The sequence below is a fragment of the Pinus tabuliformis genome, chromosome 2_2, assembly GCF_031772625.1.
Source record: "Pinus tabuliformis cultivar Carrire ecotype Pingquan chromosome 2_2, CPIR1, whole genome shotgun sequence".
NCBI classification, from domain to species: Eukaryota; Viridiplantae; Streptophyta; class Pinopsida; order Pinales; family Pinaceae; genus Pinus; species Pinus tabuliformis.
In genome coordinates this window covers 741,477,014-741,498,427 of record NC_142300.1, presented here as the reverse complement: position 1 = coordinate 741,498,427, position 21,414 = coordinate 741,477,014, and the positions used below count along the sequence as shown (strand labels likewise).

Here is a 21,414-nt window from a genome sequence, read left to right as displayed (position 1 = left end):
TCAACTTCACACTAATATAGGAGTAAACTAGTTGGAGAACTTGTATAACCAGAAATATCTAATAACTTCCAAAATCATATAAGAAAATAATTCACTCTCTATGAGAAGGAATATCACAAATTAAGCACAAGATAAGTAGTAGTTAGTTTCTTCCCACAAGAAAAGGGTTAATATGTCCAAAACCTTCCCTTAATAAGTACTTGCCTTTATTTCTGATCTCTATTTGGTAAAGTATTCATAGGAATATCTAATCATTTTTAAATCTTGGAGATTAAAATCCATCTATATGTCTCCTAACTCTTGTTAAGGTGTAGTTCCCTAGTTGAAATCTTGAATTTCACTCGTAAACATATGAACCATGAATCTATCAAATTCTATTACTAGGCTACACGAAGTTGCATTACCTCACTAGTAGGCCACCGTCATGTCATTAACAATTGATGGGGATCCTTCCCTAACTCCAAAACTCTTAAACTAATAGGAAAACCATCCATAGTAAGCCTTACTTCCAATAGATCCCTTGAAGATACAATTACTTCAAACCACTAAATCAATCATTATTTCTAATGAAAAACTACTAGTTTCTCTATGGACATAGTTATATCTACCGAGGCGCATGGGTGTTATCCACTATACTCACTAGTTAACTAGGAATGTAGTATAGCTAGTAAATGTATCTGAGTCACTCTTACAACATGATCAATTTTATCTGATTTTGAGTCTTCATCATCACTTATTCTATAAACAAATATAATTCTAATATATTTACACTACTTCAAAAATTATCTTCCACTCCTCTACTATATGGTATATGATCTATGTATCCATGTTGAAGCACATGATGAGAATAGAGGCCTAAGGTTTTAGCCAGGAAATTATTGATGGGAGAATGTAAAATCAAAGTTGCAGTTATAGTGACTTTAAAAAACAATCACATAATATCGAGTATAGTTTTATTATGATATCCCATCACATTTCATTCGTCATTGAGGTAGAAACTAGGATAAAGGACTCCCCTTCAACCATATCCAATTTCAAGTTCATATTCTATAACTTTGCTAATGTATATGGGTCATTTTCCCTTGAGTAATGACTCGAATTAGTCATGCTCTCATCATAGTGTACCCCTAAGGATAAAACTAAGTAAATTCCCCTCTATTGTTGCAAGAAGCTTCTAGTTCTAATTTGATTTCATTGCTAGCTGAAAAAGGCTTATCTCTACCTTTAATATTGTGCAATGCCTATGAAAATCAGGGCATAAATATAATTCTCAAGTGGGCACAATCCATAGCCAATAATAAACATTGATTGATTATCTCCTTAAATTCAAAATTAAACTCTAAGATATTCTCAAGGTGATAACCATTGAAAAGTGTGTCACAACGAATCCTTAACCACCATTTAATATATGGAAGTCTCTTCATTCTTTTGTTGCAATTAGGAAAAATAGACTCATCTTTGTATGGTGCACGATACCCAACAACAATCAAAATTCAGGTCAATGTTGATAAATAGAGACACACAATGTGGGTCACATTTGCAGTTGCTACTAAAGTATGGATTATTTTGTGCGAAAATGTACAAAATACAATCACACAAAAATTAATCACACCTAGACTAATCTAATATATATTTACACTAGATTAATATCACATTTTTCTAGGCACTCCCTTAAGGGAGTTACACCAAAAGTAGATCTTATACCCATTCAGAGTAGTTGCGCACGAATAACTATCACTAATATCTAAAAATATCACACATTTATGCATAAAGTTTGGCATTAATATATATTAAATATATTATACATACAACCCATTTAGATGAGAGAACACTTGAACTACTTAGTAATCTATGAGTCACATAGTTGGAGAAGATCTCTTAGAATCACTTAGATGTGACAAATTACCAAATAATACAACAAAAATCTCATGCTCTATGATGAGGAATACTACATGTTAAGAACAAGAAAAGTAAGAGTTAATATCTCCAACATATTGGCTTCATGGTATTCTTCTATGTTTCTTATCACTAGTAACATACCAATATAATTTATTGAAAATAGAGGTTATGTTATCTATACTAGATATCCTAATAAATGGTGTTTGGTTGGTGAAATCATTAGGGGTTATGATTAACCTCACTATGATCATAGACCAATAGAGAATAGAGTCCATGCTAGACCCAATGGTAACAAAGTAAGAAGTAGAAAATAATTAGCATTTATTTGATAATTTTTGTCTTGTGTTAGAGGATGAAATCACTTGAAGTGATTATTACATGTCGAGAGGTATCAAATATCTTACTAATTATCATTTTCATTAATTATCATGGCTTAAGAGAGATTAGATCCCTTAAAATGCAAATATTTTTTCCAAGTATATTTTTTCCAATTTTTACATCCTTAGAAGAGAATTTCACCTCAAAGAATTGCCAGTTCCATGTTGAGAATGTAAAAAACTACATGTACCCCTCACATCAAACAACATACATTGAGATTATATATAAACTCCATCTCAAGTATAGAAAGTGCAATAAATTTTATACAATATTAAAAATTAAAATGTTTCAAATAAATATATATATATAGTTAATCGTTTTGTATTATATATAATTTATTTTATACAATATTAAAAATTAAAAGGTTTCAAATAAATATATATATATAGTTAATCATTTTGTATTATATATAATTTATATTAACATTAAAATAAAATATTCTACTAGAATGTAAAACATTATATTAATACAAATATTTTTAAAATTTTACCTACATTTTGTTTTATATAAATATTATATAAATTTTATTTCAATTACTTGTTCTTTAATATAAGAATTATATAATTTTTGTTTAATTTAAATATTAAAATATTTTATGATTAATCCTTAAATAATTTTATATATATATATATATTTGAAAATTTTAAAACATGTATTTCAACATTCAAAATATATATAGGTATATAGGTAAAATAAATTTATATTGAATTGCTCTTCATACGAAAACAACTGCCACAATCATAGCCTATCATCTTTAAACAATAGCGTACAATGTTTGAATTGGTGCTACTGGTTATCTAGGGATTAATAAAGAGTTATTATAAAAAATAACATATTCATGTTAAATAATATAATTTAGGTTATGGTTTGTTGTTATTAATTTTTTTTAAGCTTGTTTAGTGATATAAATTAAATAGATAAATAGTTATATTTTATAAATGGAATATTTAAGTAATTATATTTTATATTATAAAAATTAATTAAATTTTAATTTTATTATTCATTATCAAAAATTAACATGTCAATTAGATATATTATATTAAAAAAATAAAAACTTGTAACAAGATTATTAATTATAAATATTCATAAATATTTTATTTTTAAATATGTTTTGTTATAACATTATGCTTTATTCATATTATTTGTCTTATTTTTATATGATATTTTTATGTAATGAATTGATATAATAAAATTCTTAAAAATGATATAATTATTTTTAAAATAATTCTTAATATTTTAAATGTGATTATTATTAACAATATTCTATCATATTTTTAAATTAATTCCATATCATTTACTTATTAATTATTAATAAATAAATTAAAAAAAAATTCTAAAATAAATACACTTATGGAATTATTTAATTTTAAATTAGAAAGAATGCCTTCAAAATATTAATGTGCATTGGATTGGGCCAAGCATTCTTTTCATACTAAACTACTTGAAAATAATAGTTTCCTTATTTAAATTAGCTAACTTAAGAAATGCTTTTTGGTGGGTGGACAACTATTAAGGGTTATGGAGAACCTCTCTATTACAAAGGATAGGAGCATAGGGTCTTAAATTGTAGGGGAAGTGATGCAAGCTCAAATCAAAGATGGTATGAGTAAGAATTAGAAAAAAACTCACAACCGAATAATAGGTATTAAATAAATACAGCAAACATGAACTAAGAGGAATTTGAATAAATGATAGTGGATATGCATTCTTCTGACCGGATTTGTCAACAAAAATCTGAGAGGAATGATAGGTTGTGATAGATGATGAGGCCTGTGCCATGAAATTTGATTTATAATCCAAGTTAGGTGTGACTTGGCTCTTCGTGCTTTCCCAACCACTAAAAAGATGCAATAAGGTCAATATTGATGCCCTGTGACTGTTCATAGCCCTTGCCATAGAGAGTTGAGAGTCTCATAATGTCCTTGTTAGTGTTTTTTGTTGGGGTTCTCTGTGCAATCTAGCTTGAGTAATTGGTACTTTTGTTTCATCATTTTTTAGTTTTTCTTTGTGAAGTGTGAATCAATTAATGAATGTAGGAAGATAATTAAACTAGTCATTCTCAATGTACTTTGGTGCGAAGAGAATATATCGCTAAGTTAATTGTGTAAATATGTTATAAACTTAACAATCTTATTATGTTTTAGGCTTCAAGAGTGCCAGTTACAAGTTATGTAATGAGATCCATGTGTGTAGAAAGGTCAAATTCATAATTGACTATTGGATACAAGGCAATATCGATATTGGCCTTGAGGATATTGAGAAGCATCAATTATACAAAGTTCGTCAAAGATGGTTAAAGGAAATTATGTATTAAATGAGTTGAATGGGAAGATCAAAATATTGTGGTGGTGAAAAGAGCGTTGTCCATGAGACTTCAAAGTGACGATAAGTGTCGAGGAAGACCAATGAGATAGATATGACATATGAATTGCAATTTGTCTTCTTTTTTCTAATAATATTTGAAAATATGTAAATGTAAGCATTAAAGGGGCACTTGGAAATAATGCGTACATTAGTAAATTGATAGATTAGGTTGGTTGGTTGTTGGAATTTGTTGAGAGATTTTCTCGAAAAGAAATTCCTTGTTTGGAATCTCTTGGATCTCATGAGCACTATTTGTGTGTCTTGTAATTTGGCTTTGATGGAAACATGCGAATTATTTTTGTGTGTAATCTGTCCACCATGTCTTTTCTACCAATTGTTTTGTGAATAGAAGAAACAAATAGATGTTCTCGTACAAAAACAAATATTTTCTATTACCTTGAAAAACTCAATTGCATGGTGTATTTACCATGTTACTAAGCTCCAACTGATTCTAAAATGATGGATTCTAGTTGAGAAAATATCTCAACTGTCAAATCCACTCAACAAACCAATCTTACCCAATTTATAATATAAGTGTTATTCCAAGTTCCCCCCTTAACGCTTTCATTATTACATAAGTCACAAATTATATATAATTGATATCAAGTCTAATATGGTCTTCATCAACAATTATGTTCATTGTGGGATCTTTTAGACATTTCTCTTTTTCGGCACCACACGAGTGATCACTTGATTTTCACTTGAGGCATACCTGCCTCTAACCACTGTTGAGAAGCTTTGAAAAAATAACATTTCTTAACTACCCCGAAGAATAGCTGAGATATTGAATATCTCTATGGAAAAGTTTACATCCTAGTAGTATGCACTAAAATACGTGTTTCCAATTATATGGGTAACCTGTCTAAGTATAGAGATTATCCAACTATCAATTATCTTTCTTCACACACATATACACACATTAATAAATAATGTAAATGATAGCTATTCAAAAAAGCATGAAAGGATCTGAATTAAACTCATTATCACTGTCATAATCTGAGAAGTCTTGAAGGTTGACATCTTTCAAGTCTTGAATAGTAGCTATGTTGGACGATTCCTTTAATTTTTCATTCAAAAGATATCTAGGATGAATTTTTCAATTGAACGTTGTGTGTCCATATCTTTGATAGTAAAAACATTCTAACGAGTTCCTATTTTTATTGAATCTATCATTTCAGAATAGTTTCATCTCATCATGTGAGATGTGCTCTGTATTATCAGATTTCATCATCTTCTCTTTTGGTAAGCGTGATACAATCATTCCATCTGATGATCTAGAGGAAAATTGAATTAAGGTGAAAATAACATTATCATAATTTGAAGGTAAGCTATTCAATCAAATAACCTTAGCATCTTCTTCTATTTTTAGCTCAATGTCCTTCAGCTTCTTTATGAGTGATTTTAGATATTTTATGTGTGTAGACAATGAAACTCTATTATGCATTTTGAATTTGAATAACTACAATTTCAAAGAGAATTTTTAATCCATGGCCTTTTCCCCAAATATCTTGCTTAAGTGTTTCCATATTTGTGAAGATGAGTTTCCAATGTCTAGAAAGCGAAGTTGTGAATCTAAAGAAGATAATCCTATAATCAACTTAGCTCTCTCTTCCCTTTTCTGTCATTCAGCTAATTTTTTTGAATCTTGGGTTGTTGGTTCTAGTCCTTTTACTAAACTCCATAGGTCTTTATGCATCAAATTCATTTGGACTTTCATCTTCCAAGTGTAAAAGTTTGACCCATTGAGTTTTTCAATAACTATTTGCTCCATATTTAAAATAAACAACTACTGTAAAATTTTAGTATCTCGTGCACTTTCTCTACTACTTTAGACTCTAATGGTGCATCCTGTCACTGGACTTCTGACAATTATGCAACAATACACAGCACTATCTAGGCTGACTCGTGGGCAATAAACTTACTAGGAAAATATGAGACTAATAGCTCTTATTGCAAGACCATTCATAGGGAATAAAGACGAAAAAAGACATAGTAATTCTACAATAGATTTGACACTTCATGAAAGAACCGATGGTTGGATTTATTACTCTATTATACAGGCTAGGCGATTCCTATTTCCACCACAATTTCATATTTAATGCGCCCTGACATGTGGGGGCGATAGCGAAATATAAGGCGCGCCGTTTTTTTTTCCCTCCAGTCATGACAGTGCGCTTTATATTTAGCTATCGCCCCGGCATGTCAGGGCGCATTAAATATAAAATTGTGGTGGAAATAGGAATCGCCATACAGGCTAGCAATATATGGAAATCTCGATGACAACTCGCGCTCATTTGTCCGTTGGTCGACTCCTCCATTTTTTTCTTGTACTATAACGGAAGGACTGAAGTCAAATTCGATTGCCCAGGGCATGGAAGTAAGATTTGATTGCAAGATAACAATGATCACCTATTGCTTCTTCGAAGGATAATCCTCGGGATAAAAATGATTACCTATTGCTTGAATGTCTCGTTGTTGCAAAGAAATGAATCCAACCATCAATTGTCATGACCCATGAAATTTGATGTAAAATTGCTATATCTTTCTACGTGTTTATTTCGTACGAACTTTCTTGCAATAAGAGCTGTCATTCCTACACTTTCCCAGCAAGTTGAGTTCCCACGAGTCAACCCATATAGTGATGTGTATTGTTGCATATTTGTGACAAAGCCAACGGCGGGATCCACCATAAGAGACGTAAGCAGTAGAGAAAGTGCACGAGGTAATATTTGTTTACAATAATGGTTTATTTTAAATATGGAGCAAATAGTTATTGAAAAATTCAATGGGTAAATCATTTATACCTGGAAGATTAAAGTCGAAATGAATTTGATGCATAAAAACATATGCGTTTAGTAGAAGGACTAGAACCAACACCACAAGATTCAAAACAATTAGCTAAATGGTAGAAAAGGGGAGAGAGAGCTAAGTCTACTATAGAATTATTTTTGTGAAATTCATAACTTCACCTTATAGACTTAGGAAAGTCCTCTTCAAAAATATAGGAACACTTAAGCAAGATATTTGGGGAAAAGACCATGAATGAAAAATTCTCTTTGAAATTGTTGTTATTCAAATTCAAAACACATATTGGGGTTTCATTGTCTACACCCATAAATGATCTAAAATAACTCATAACGCAGCTAGAGGAGATTGAGGTAAAAATAGGAGAAGAAGATGTTAAGGCTATTTTGTTAAAACACTTACCTTCAAATTATGATAATGTTATTTTCACATTAAGTGTATAATCCTCTATATCATTAGATGAAATGATTGTAGCATTGTAAGCAGAAGAGGAAAGGACGAAATCACATAATACAAAAGACAACTCACATGATGAGATGGCACTATTCTCAAAGGGTAGAGCTAATAAAAATATGACCTGAGTAGAATGTTTTCACTATTGAAGACATGTACACACAACGTTCAATCGAAAAAGTTGTACTAGAGATATTTTAAATGGAAAGTTAAAGGAGTCGACCAACATAGCTGCTATTGAAGATTTGCAAGAGGCCAACCTTTAGGACTTTTAATATTATAACAATAATAATGCCAGAGATCTTTTAAATGGAAAGTTAAGGGAATCGACCAACATAGCTACTATTGAAGATTTGCAAGAGGCCAACCTTTACGACTTCTAATATTATAACAATGGTAATGAATTTAATACAGAGGCTCTCATGCTTTTATAAATAGCTATCAATTATATTATTTATTAATGTGTACATGTGTGTGAAGAAAGGTCAGTTGCATAATTGACTATTGGAGATAGGTTACCTATATAACTCGAAGTGTGTATTTTGGTGCATACTACTAGGATAAAAACTTGTTCGTAGAGATATTGAATATCTCATCTATTCTTTGTGGTAGTCAAGAAATGTCAATTCTGCAAAGCGTCTTAATAGTGGTCAGAGGCGGTTATGCTTCAAATGAAGATCAAGTGGTCACCCATGTGGTGGTGAAAATGAGCAATGTGTGGAAGATCGAAAATGAACATAATTGCTGATGGAGGCCTTATTAGACTTGATATGATTTATATGTAATTTGTGACTTATGTAATAATGTAAGAATTAAGGGGGAACTTGGAATAATGCTTACTTTAGAAAGTGGGTAAGATTGGTTTGTTGAGTGGATTGGACACTTGAGATATTTTTTCAATTAAAGCCGCTCATTTTAAAATAGTTAGACCTGAGTAACACAATAAATATGCCATGTAATTCAGTGATTCAAGGTAATAAAATCATTTGTTTGTGACTTTATATTTTTTTTTGCAATTTAGGAAAATCATCCAATATTTTAGAATGACTCGTTCAATTTACTAATTAAGATTAATAAAAAATAGTAATTATTAATATATCAAATTTAAAAATAAAATAAAAAGATAAACTACTAAAATGAAATATGAATTATGAATTATTTAGCTGTATATATGATTTTAACACATTACAATTACTAAGCTATTTAACCAAAAAAATATAAATTAAATAAATTAGTAAAATGAAAGATGGATCAGCAACATCAAATATTAGATAGTGATATTAGCAATTGTCGAATATGTTTTTCGTTATCATATATAATTGGTAATTCGGCTAATAATGTATTAGCTATTACTATAACCCTTACATGAACCACACTACTGGCTAGCGCAAAGGACACAAGTAAGTAATGTTAAATTTGAACATGAAATATGGTCAAGGGCACAGTAAGTAGTGCTAAATTTTAACATGAAATATTGTAATGATATTTACTTTATATTTTTACAGACTTACTAATTAAATTCCCAAAAAAACCTTCACATATTAAAAAAATACTAATAAAACTATTATTTTCTTTATTGCACACATGCAATCTTGTCGACTAATCAATTACAGGCTCGCAGAATAGACATATTGTTGCACACAAATCCAATCATATCATCTAATCAATTACAGGCATGCAAAGTAGACAAATTGGTTTACAAATAAATATACTCATCCTACTCAATTTTTTATTTTTTTTTCTAACTTGTCTTGCAATTTTTTTTTCTAACTTGTCTTGCATGACGCTGTGTATATCGTCATTCATGTCCATGTCCATGCCCATGCCCATGCCCACCTGATTTAAATAATTAATATATTTAAACATTTTTAATATAAAAAGTTAATTTAAATTTGTAACTATAAAAATTTGACAAACTAAAATGTTCAAAATTTTAGCCTTAATTGTTCCTAACCTAATTTGACTCTGCATACGCTAACAAATAATGTAACATCGCTTTCACTTCATTATTTAATAATTGTTGTAACATATTAAAGATGTAACGATTAAAGTAAGACAATTTAGATACATAATAAATGCCATATAGATTTAATCCGACCTCCACATCCTAAGCATGAACGCACGTCATAACAAAATTTTGATGATATTAATGACAGCTTTAGTCTTGTATTTCCATAGCCTTGAAAATTCGTTCAAGATTTATGATTTTGCATCTAAATTTTAACCGTCCATTGTGGATTCTCTTTACAGCGGCCAATATCTTGTTTTTGGAGTCCCCAGCGGGCGTTGGGTTCTCTTACTCGAACACGACCTCTGATTATAATAAAAGTGGCGACAGTCGAACGGGTAATTAGTAAGATGTTTAATTTCATTAAAAAAACATTCACGAAGATTAGGAAACCCTGTACATGTACCAGATATCTCTAAACATGTTGTTTTTCTTTTTCTTTTTCCAGCTGCAGACGCGTATGCATTCCTAGTAAATTGGTTCAGAAGATTTCCAAAGTACAAATCCCGAGATTTCTATATATCAGGCGAAAGTTATGCAGGTAGTCTTGGAATATAGAAAAGAATATGATGTAAGTCACCTAACAAGCCAAATTCTGGAACTACAATACAGCATCGCTGCAGCCTGGGTTGTAAGCTGCTAGTTTTCATTTTTTACACAAACTTATTCTCGAAAGCTCTGATACTATGGAAAAAAGAATAAGGCTCAGAAATATGGATATTTTTATAATAACATGGTTTTATTAATAACCATATTCAGTTATATTAAACTTAGGTTTAAAAATAACAACCAAATTAAATTGGAGAATCGAAAAATCAGTCTTAACAGCACATTGTCTATCCCAAACGCTTGCGCAGATTTTAATAGCTGTTAACTGTGATTATTGAAACATGACTGCAGGACATTTCGTTCCAGAGTTGGCTGCAACTATTTTATACCAGCAAAAGAAGTCGCAGGCGTCCTTCATTAATTTAAAAGGAATACTGGTGAGTTGAACTGAAAGTTGGGTATATTTAGAAAAGAAATTCAGCTTCAATAATCTGAAGCTCAGAACGCATTACAAGGAAATGCAAAATTAATTTTCCGGTCAAGTTCTTCATATATATAACCATGGATTGAATAAAACATTGTTTCCTCTGGACATATCGAGGCATCTATCACAAATAAAACTTGACCAACTCTGTTAAAAGCCATCGTGCTACATTCTAAGTTTGTGAAAGTACAGTACACAATCAATTTCAAGCATGCTCATTTAATTTATACAGGTGGGGAATGGCGTAATGGATAATGATAAGGATAGAATTGGAATATTTACGTACCCGTGGTCACATGCATTGATGTCGGATGAAACTTATAATGGTCTAATCGATAGCTGTACTAAAGAAGAATTGAATTCGAAATCGTGCGACGACTTGGAAAATCAAATGTATACGGAGATAGGAAATATCGATCCGTACAGCATCTATACTCCCATATGCTCAAAAAATTTATCGAAGGTATGTTGATCAAATTACAAGTTTATACAGCATAATGTTTTAATATGTATTATTTAATTGATGGTAATTTTAACAGGGTTTTGGAATATTATTTTAATATGTATTATTTAATTGATGGTAATTTTAACAGGGTTTTGGAATATTATACAAATTTGATTGACAGAATCTATATTAAACACTTATTAGAAGTTAATTATTGGTTTATCGTCTTTTTATTTTGTATGTTGTATGAGAAAATTCAAGATTCAATGGACAGGATAAAAAGGTAGTAAGGCAATGAACTACATGTTATTTAATATTTTCCCTTCTATATTGCATAAGAATAACCCAATATTCAATGGACAAGATAAAAAACAGTAAGCCAATAAACTACATGTTACTTAATGTTTGCTCTTCTATAAATGATTTAGTACTTCTTTTAAATTTAGCATATTCTTTCATCCATTGTTACCAAGTTCAAGTTCAAATTCATATACAATACAATATACAATTAAATTCAATTCAATTGTAAAAGATTCGCCTATATACTTTAAAAAAATTATCTATAATTCCAAATTTACTTGTAATTTGACTCAAGTTTCCTGTTGCTGCCTTGCCTTGGTGACTGCTCCCTCTCTCTCGGCTATGAGAAATATAAGCCGCAAAGATTTCTGATGCTGTCCTTCCCTGCTGACTGCCCCCTCTCTCTGGGCTATGAGCAATATAAGCCGCTAAGGTTTCTGTTGCTGTCTTGCCCGGCTGATTGGCACCTCTCTCTGGTCTATGAGAAATATAAGCCTCTGGGCTATGAGCAATATAAACCGCTTGGGTTTCTGTTGCTGTCTTGCCCGGCTGACTGGCACCTCTCTCTGGTCCGTGAGAAATATAAACCTCTATCCATTAATGTGTTTTTCACCGTTTCGACGAGGAGAAACCTTGATCACCCGATACTTCTTTTTGATCTCCCGCCCATGTAATCTTTATGTATAGTGAAATGAATTGATTTTTTACAAATAATTTTGCATATCTCAAGGAATTAAGGGATATTTAGATCAGAATTTGGTAACTATGCTTTGAATTTGCAATGTAGTTAAAAGCTTAGTTTTCTTTTTTGTATGTCAGATTTTGGAATATTTTTTTAATCTGCAATTTAGTTGAAGTGGAAGGAAATTCAGAGTACACAACTACAGCTGGTAACTAAACGTAAAACTACACATGAATTAACAGAACATTACACAGCTACGGCTGCGTACAATTCGGATTGTGCATCCCTACTCTGCATCACCACAACAAATTACTACTGCGTCAAGAACATGCAGCATCATTGCAACAAACTACTACTGCTACAAGAACATGCAGCTACAACTTCCTACAATTTCGACTATATGCATTTCGGTTATGTTTCATCTCAATTTATAGAGGAAACTATGTCGGTTAATTGCCTCCTCAGGTTGGAAGGGTCATGACGGTGATGTCTCTTTCAATACGAAGAGGGTAAGGCAGTGATCGATGATGCTACATTGTTAGTGAATTGATAGACGGTCATAATTAATATTCAACACTCCCACTAAATTAGGATGGACAACATAATCTGGAATCAACATAACTTAAACATGCTTGTTGGTCTAAGTTTAAGCCAGGCTTACAATGATTCAAAATCTTTGACATAAACTATTTTGCTTGATTTCTTTTTCTTTTTCTTTGAGGTCTTGTATCCTCTCAACTGCGTCATCTTTATCTTTTTCGGGTAGTTTCCAAATTTTAGTTTATTTGTTGTTTCATCGGTACCATGTTATATCTTTATTTATCATAAAAGGATAGAAAATCATTTAAAAGTGTCCATGAATGTCTTTTACCTCTTCAAAAATTTGTTGGTATGTGGATTGATGCCGCCACATGCCATCTTCTATAGTTTTCTCTACATCATCAATCTTATGATTATCAATTTGTTGCAACATAAGTTCATAATAGAGTTTTATCTTTTCGGGACTCCAATACATGAAAATTTCATTTTCAACATCATCCCTATAGTCTTTGATATTCATAGATGCAACTTCTATACAGGGTTCATAAATAGATGGTTTTTTAAGCCATGCTCCAAGGAACTTTAATTCTTCTTCATAATTATTCTTTTCTTTTTCATTATTATTCTTTATACCTGCACACTGTAAATCAATGTTAGAATTATAAATATATTCAAAGCCACATTGATTATGTTCCTTCTCTCGCTCTTCCTATGTCATTGTTTTCTCTTTGTGGGCTTCCTTCTTTGTCTCTGACTCTATTTTTGTGTCTATCTCTATCTCTGTATCCTCCACTTGGCTTTTAGACACAAGTGGGATTCTCTCACCAAATAACAATATATCAATAAGATGTTTTTGTTGGATCATATCCAACCACTCATTACTAGCGAATTGTTCTTTATCAAAGTTAACATCCACAATTTGAATTGTTGGATCCACTAAACCAGATGCTTCTCCATTGGCAACATTATCTATGCCAAAATCAATGTGTGTTACTGATAACTCACCATCAATATTGTGATCCACTTTCAAGTGAGATTCACAAAATCCTTCATCTCTCTGTAGATTTGCTGCTACAGATCCATATTCATTCTCATCTTCAAGCACTGCTACAACAGGCTAAACAACACTATTGTCTTCGACTTGATTACTCCCCCTTGCACCAAATTCTACTTCGAGGATCTTCCATGCTTCATTGGAAATTGTAGCTTCTACTACCTTGGACAAAAACTTCTCATCCCATTCTTGTTTTATAAAATTTAATGCTAAATCATCACATACCTCATCATATGGGTTAGTAGACCAATGTTCAATTAAGTCTTTAGTTCGAAGAAAGGTAAGGATTCTAATAACCCACAATTCAAAATATTTACTAGTAAACATAAGTGGTGGTAGCAGATCAAAGCTACACCAATCACCCTCCATTTCTTCTTTGCCTTCTACTAGACTTCTTAATTCGGCTCTGGCCCGAGTGAGCTTCTCTAAACATGGCAACGATTTTTTCCTTTTCTTTTCGATTCATTTTCTTTCTTCATCTGCCTCAGTCGTGCTTTGTGACTCATAAGTGTTCTCCTTCCTCTATCTTACAACTGCTTTCACAATTGAATGAGAATATCTTCTATATCGGCCTTGAAAAAAATGTGATTTTTAATATGTACCTCATAAAACACAATCTTCATCCAAAAATATAATGATACTTACAAAACAAAAATTTGAACACAAATTAAACTTCTACAAAACAACCTATTTCCCATAAAACCGTTTGGTTTTTTTTTTTAATATAATAAAAATCAACTCAACTTATTAAAAAAACACTCTTATTTGAATCCCTTTTATTAACCTTCATAACCCACTCTACAACCATGAAACATACTTCCTATCGTTCCATGAGGCTTTTATAACCTATCTTACCGAGGTGACTTTAATATTTACAACACTTAAACAAAACTCCTTTCCAAATATATGCATGAATACTTATAAATACCTTTGACTCTTTTAGCATGCCCTTTTTTAATTGATGGCAACTCACTTACTTTTGACTTCGTTCTGCGGAACCGTCAGCCGACTTTTCACACTGAATTTACGCCTCCTTTTAATTTCGAGTCGTCTGTCTAGCAATGTGGAGGAATTGCCCGTCAAAAGTGGTAGGAATTTGGATTAAAAATTTTAAAATATTTCATAGAATTAGTGTTTGAATCATGTTTTGGTGATGGAAATACATTCAGCACCATCAAAAACATCTGAGACACCCAAAATTTTGAAATTTAACAATTATAACGTAGATTTACAAAAATCTGTTGGGAATTTATGATAATTCCAAACAAAAACTGAACAGAGAATGATGCTCTGTTTTTACACAGGATCTTAACACAGGGTAGCGAACAAGTTGTTTGCCGGAAAGAACAGAGTTTTCACACACTCATAAAATTTTGTGTTCATTAATAAAACTGTAGTAGTTGTTACAAAATAAAATATCTTCCTCTCAACAGAAAGATTACAGCAGGGACGATTCAGTTCCACAGAAACAAATTTCTCTACACAATATTACACGGCTGTGTGTAAATATTTCTTACATTACATTGCCTTACCAAACAAAACCATTTCTTCATACTGCTGTAAAAAAAATTTCTTCATACATTCGCTGCTGCTAGTTTTTCGATTACATTTCAAAAATCAACAACCAAAAACTTCTCTGCACTGTTATGCATTACAAAGAAAAATTACATTTCACTGCTGTGTAATTTTTTCATATGCGCGCTGCTGCAAGTTTCACTTTGTTCTTTCAACAAACAAACAACACTCCTTTCGCGCTGTTGCCAGTTTCACTTTGCATTACATAGGCAATGAACATCATAACAAAAAAAACATAACAATCCCTATTTCTATGCTATACTCCCTTGACAAATAAAAAAGAACATTAAAATTAAAAGACTTCATCAACTGTAGTAAATTTCCTTAAATTACCATACTGACAAAATCGGCGGTCAATGTAAATTCTAATTTACTTCACGTGAGAAATAAACAAAAACATTAAAATTAAAAGACTTCATCAACTGTAGTAAATTCTTTAAATTACCAAACTGACAAAATCCGCGGTCAATGTAAATTCTAATTTACTTCACGTAATTTGATGCAGCCCTCTACATTCAATCGTTGACCTCCATCGAACGGCTTCAAACCAAAATTTGGTTGACGGACCATATCGCAAGGACTTATTTGCTGAAGTTTGCGTTCCCGGAAAAAGGTTGTTTTCCAAAAGTGCTGATCCACGTGTTAAATGGTCTACATTATCGCCCAACGGAGGAAAACTACTTGCTTGTGAAAAGCGGTGCGATAAAAAAATTGGTGGTTTTCTGAAATAAATGTGATAATGAAAATGAAATTGACTGGAATTTCCATAATTTTCTAAACAACTCTTAACAACTCACAACTCTTCTGCCTCATTAGACTACGTGTTTTAATTTACACAAACATACTTTTTTAATTTTAAGGACACAGACTTCCCATCCTAGGCTGACTCTTCAATGTAAAGGCGTAGATATTCAACCACACAAAACCTGCGAAACTCGTTTTATTTAGAGCTCTGCAACGCAACCAGAAACTGTAAACAACTGAATGCAAGGGTTGTTGCCTCTTCCTCTGGTTATGGCGGCTCACAAACTTATAACTCACTGCCACAACGGCTACTCTGCAGACTGCTGCTACAAACTTCTCAGATGCGCAGGATCTTTGAAACCTGGAGTTCTTTGAAACATCGATGATGGTTGTTCAATCCTCTATGAACAACGAAAAATATCTTTGGCTTCTTGGACTACTGACTCCTTTAATCTTCAAGCTGGAAGCTCCACAGAACACACAGTTTGCGGCTTTTCCTTCAAAACAGATGGGTTTTGAAACCCTTTTTGAAACGCTCAACAAATTCTATTGAATATCAAATGAACTCGAACTCGACTACGGTGACCAAGAAACCCACTCCATGTACAGAAATTACCAATTGCTCGTACCTCAGCCACTTCACACCACAATACTTTATGGTGTTCTCACACACTCACTGCAACTCAGACCCATGGGGAACCGACCTCAATGGTCACTGTATCACGGGTTGAGTCACGCACACAGGTCGCTAATTCCTTAATTCCTTAGTTGCTATTTCACGCTAGCCGGCACTGGCTTACACTCCAACCATAGTTTGACTTCACTGCAACTCTACTGGGACTGAGTAGGGGCGGCTTTATCTTCAGACAATCTTCTCTTCACAATAAGAACGGGGCTGCGAAATTCGTGTGGGTGGTGGTTGTTCACATAGTAATGACCATCTCTCTCTGGAAATGGTTACTCTAACAATTCCTTGCTCGTTTGGCTCTGATACCAATTGAAGGAAATTCAGAGTACACAGCTACAGCTGGTAACTAAACGTAAAACTACACATGAATTAACAAAACATGAAGCAGCTACGGCTGCGTACAACTTCTACTATATGCATTTCTGTTATGCCTCATCTCAATTTATACTAGAAACTAAGTCCGTTAATTGCCTCTTCAGGTTGGAAGCATCATGACGGTGCTGTCTCTTCGAATATGAACAGGGTAAGGCGGTGATCGATGAGGCGGTGTGTAGTGCGGCCGTGGTGGGCAGTTGTTAGTGAATTGATAGGCGGTCATAATTAATCTCCAACAGAAGTCTAGTTTCTATTTAGGACCATTTATAACTAGTCATTCAGAATTTATGAAAATTTAAGATCATTTTTTGGGAATATTTTTGTAATCTGTAATATAGTTGAATTCTAGTTTCTATTTAGAACCATTTATAATAGGTCATTCAAAATTTATGAAAATTTAATTTAGATCATCTTTTTTTGGGCAGATTTTGAAGACATTTCGAAATTTAATTAATTTTTTTTTCATCCATACTTTATATAACACTACTATTTCAAAAATCTTATATTCAGAACTCAATAGCATGAGTATGCCGCCACTCTTTCTTCCTTCAACATTTTTCTTACTACAGTTATAATTGCCGTCTTAAAAGGAAGAAGAAACTGCATTTCCGGGATATGATCCTTGCATCGATGACTATGTATACACCTATTTTAATAGGCGAAGTGTTCAGGAAGGCATACACGCAAACGTGACAAAGTTACCTTATCCGTGGAACCAATGCAGGTAACACTACTTAGACCAACTTATTTGTAATCGTCAATTTGCCAAAAATTTATTCAACCTCTTCGACATATAAGTTGATTGATTGAAATGTGTGTGTTATCTTGCGCCTACGGAATAGTTCTATTCTGAACTGGACCGAGTATGGCTCAAGAAGCATGATACCGACCTATCGGCGTCTTATTGCAGCAGGGTTGCGAATATTGCTCTTCAGGTACGACTTGAAGTATAAATTTTAGACACAAATGTCGTTAAATTTTAGACACAAATGTGGTTTTTATAGTGAATTTGGTGGAGGGTATATAATTTTTTCCAACTAATTATTGACCTAAAATATTTTGACAAGACACCACACAGTCAATTAGTTTATCAATTAATTTGACTTGAGTCACTAGATAGTCACTAACTCACTCACTCTTTATTTTTAGCTGAGTCCTCTTGCTAAAATAATTAACTTATTTTAACAATTAGATAGTAAGTTAACTCACTCTCTAATTTTAACTAACTCCTTGTGCTAAAATAATTAACTTAAAATATTTTAACAATTATTTCATCATCAGAACAATTCTACTAACGGCGTTTTATTGCTTGGTACTCAGCGGAGACACGGACACCGTAGTGCCCGTGACAAGTACAAGACTCTCCATCAATGCGCTGAAACTTCCAGTTGAGACTCCGTGGTACCCCTGGGTTAATGGCGGCGAGGTAATTATATCAGTTTCGCCTATTCCACAAATAACGTCCTCACGATACTGATTTTTATGTACAGAAATATTCTGACTCCATACATGCATGCTCGTGTGCAGGTAGGGGGATATACTGTAATTTACAAGGGATTGACATTTGCCACCATTAGGGGAGCAGGGCATGAAGTTCCGGAATTTCAACCATCCCGGGCTTTGACGTTGCTCAAATATTATCTGAAAGGGAAACCCTTGCCAAAATAATTTGATCGTGCGCAACTAGTCGCCAGTGGACCTTTCATGCATAACAGATATTCCCAATAATATTTTTAGTTCAGTGTGGATGCAGAGCCGTTCTACCCTACTTGAGTTCGCCAGTTCATAATTTTCTTTTGTGATAATATCTTCTACAGAAATTTTCAAATAATATCTTGTAGAGAAATTTCGCGTTTTTTTTGTTATCTTCCTGAGTTGAATATATTCTATGTTAGAGTTTTAACAAATGCATCGAATGAGATTCATTTCAGTATACTTCTCTTTTTCTTTATTTACATTATAACTATCAATGCTAATTAACTTTACTATTTGATTATTAGTTACTACTTTTAATAAATTTTAAATTATAGGATCAATAGTATTTAAATTATAAAATTATCTCTATAATAATAAAAAATTAGCACAACCATGTTGTAAATGGTTGATATGCTTAATGTAATCGAATACTATTGAGGTTGCTTTTGGAATTTTTCTTTCCCTTTTTAAAACCACCCCTTCTTCCTTATTCTAAAATCGCCGTATCATATTCCCTTCAATTCCCTATTCAAAATCATCCCCTAAAACAAAATCCAGCACTTATTGCTTATTCAAAAGCGGCCACTTCACCTCCACTTACGTTTTATCTTAAATGCATCTCCTCACGATATATAAAAAGAGCCATAACTTTAATAATTTTGATATTGTATTGAGAAAAAAAGTCCATTTCAATTACAAATTTCAAGGTTTAACAAAATTACCTATATCATGGTTTGATTAATGATAATCCTTTCACTTACCTCTTTTCTAAAAGAACACAATTACAAATCTTTACTTTGTTTTTAAGATTTTTTTTTAACCATTTTATAGAAAAAAACCACTTTAATATGAATAATTAAACATTATTCATTAATGTTAAGAGAGTGCTGAGTTCAAAATACATAATACATAACTCATCTTATACATAACAAAGTTGTCATTAGTCATATTCCTGTTAGTGCAATAGCCATGTGTTTGAAAATAATTTTTGTAGTGTTGAAAACTAAAATTCCAACCATCTTGATGTTGTGATTAATCATGTCCTTTTCATTTCAAATAGTGTCAGCTTGGGAAAAAGAACACAAATATAACTTGCATTTTTAACTTAAACAGTGCCGTTGAGTTTCACTTGTTTATCAGGAGCGAGTTGTTTTTTCCGTATTCTAAAATTCAAAACAAGCATCGGCCCGCTTCGATTCTCGATGGGTCCAAATTCCATCATGGTGTTTGTCATATTGGTTTCGTTACAGTACTGAATGTTTCGAATTTTTGTTCAGGTTCTGATCGCTCTTTTCTTATAATATCCAGACGTGCCGCTGATTGATATCTTGACGTGCCGCTGATTGATATCTTGAGATTACCCGTAGGAATGGTTAAAGTTACAATTATATCTGCAGATTCCTATCACACATTTTATTTAATGTATTTTATTTTTCATTTATATTATTTAAACATGAAATCTTCATAAAGATAAGCTAGAATTGCAATTTTATGTTATTGTTGTTTTCATAATTGTGAAATGTATAAAAATAAAAATAAAACTGCATGTATTTTACAATAATTCGAAAATTCTAATTACTTCACAATTTAAGGTTTGGGGTTAAGAAATAAGATTTTGGCACGATCAGTAAATAGGATATTGACGAAAATTTTGGCAGATAATTAAGAATTTCACATGATTTCTACATAGAAGTATATAAGTATTATTAGAAATAACTAACCATCTATGTTAATAATTTAAATTAAAAGATTTTAGGATTAGTTCAATGGGTTAAATACCAGTTGTTAAAGCACTTCACTATAGTGAAGGTCACAATATCAATTTCTTTTGGATGACTTTGTCGTTAAGCATTGCTAATAAGCTGGAGGGATGTGATCTCTTTTTCTTAATTATTATTACAAATAACTGACATATATATTAATAATTTAAATTCAAAGCTTTTAGACTTAATTTTATTGATTGAATCCCTGGTTGCCAAAACATCTCCACAAAGGAAGGTCACAATGACAATTCTACTCCCCACCTTTCTAGTTAAGCATTGCTAATAAGCTGGTTGTATGTGATCCCTTCCCAGAAACATAAATTAAATTACAATCTACATTTTCCTTGATGTACGGAGATTTTATGTTCCAATCTACTTTTCCCTTGGAGATTTCATGTTACAATCTGCTTTGTCCTTAATATAGGGAGTTTTCATGGATTCCACCAGCTCTAGTTGTTGAGGAATTCATTGACTATGAATGGCTCGAAAATGTTATACTAGATCATTGTTGCCTCAATGGTGTCCCGTACCTTTCTTTTGTCCCTCAAGGTTATATTTCCTTGTTCATTTGCACGTTCAGTTCTATATAGGTTGAATTTAGATCGGAAAAATA

The 21,414-nt window shown here is 32.1% G+C and overlaps 1 pseudogene; it reads left to right on the top strand.

Moving 5' to 3' along the window:
- LOC149194797 (serine carboxypeptidase-like 26) overlaps positions 1-19,011 on the top strand; it is a 28,146-nt pseudogene extending 9,135 nt beyond the window's left edge.
- The last annotated feature ends 2,403 nt before the right edge of the window (positions 19,012-21,414 follow it).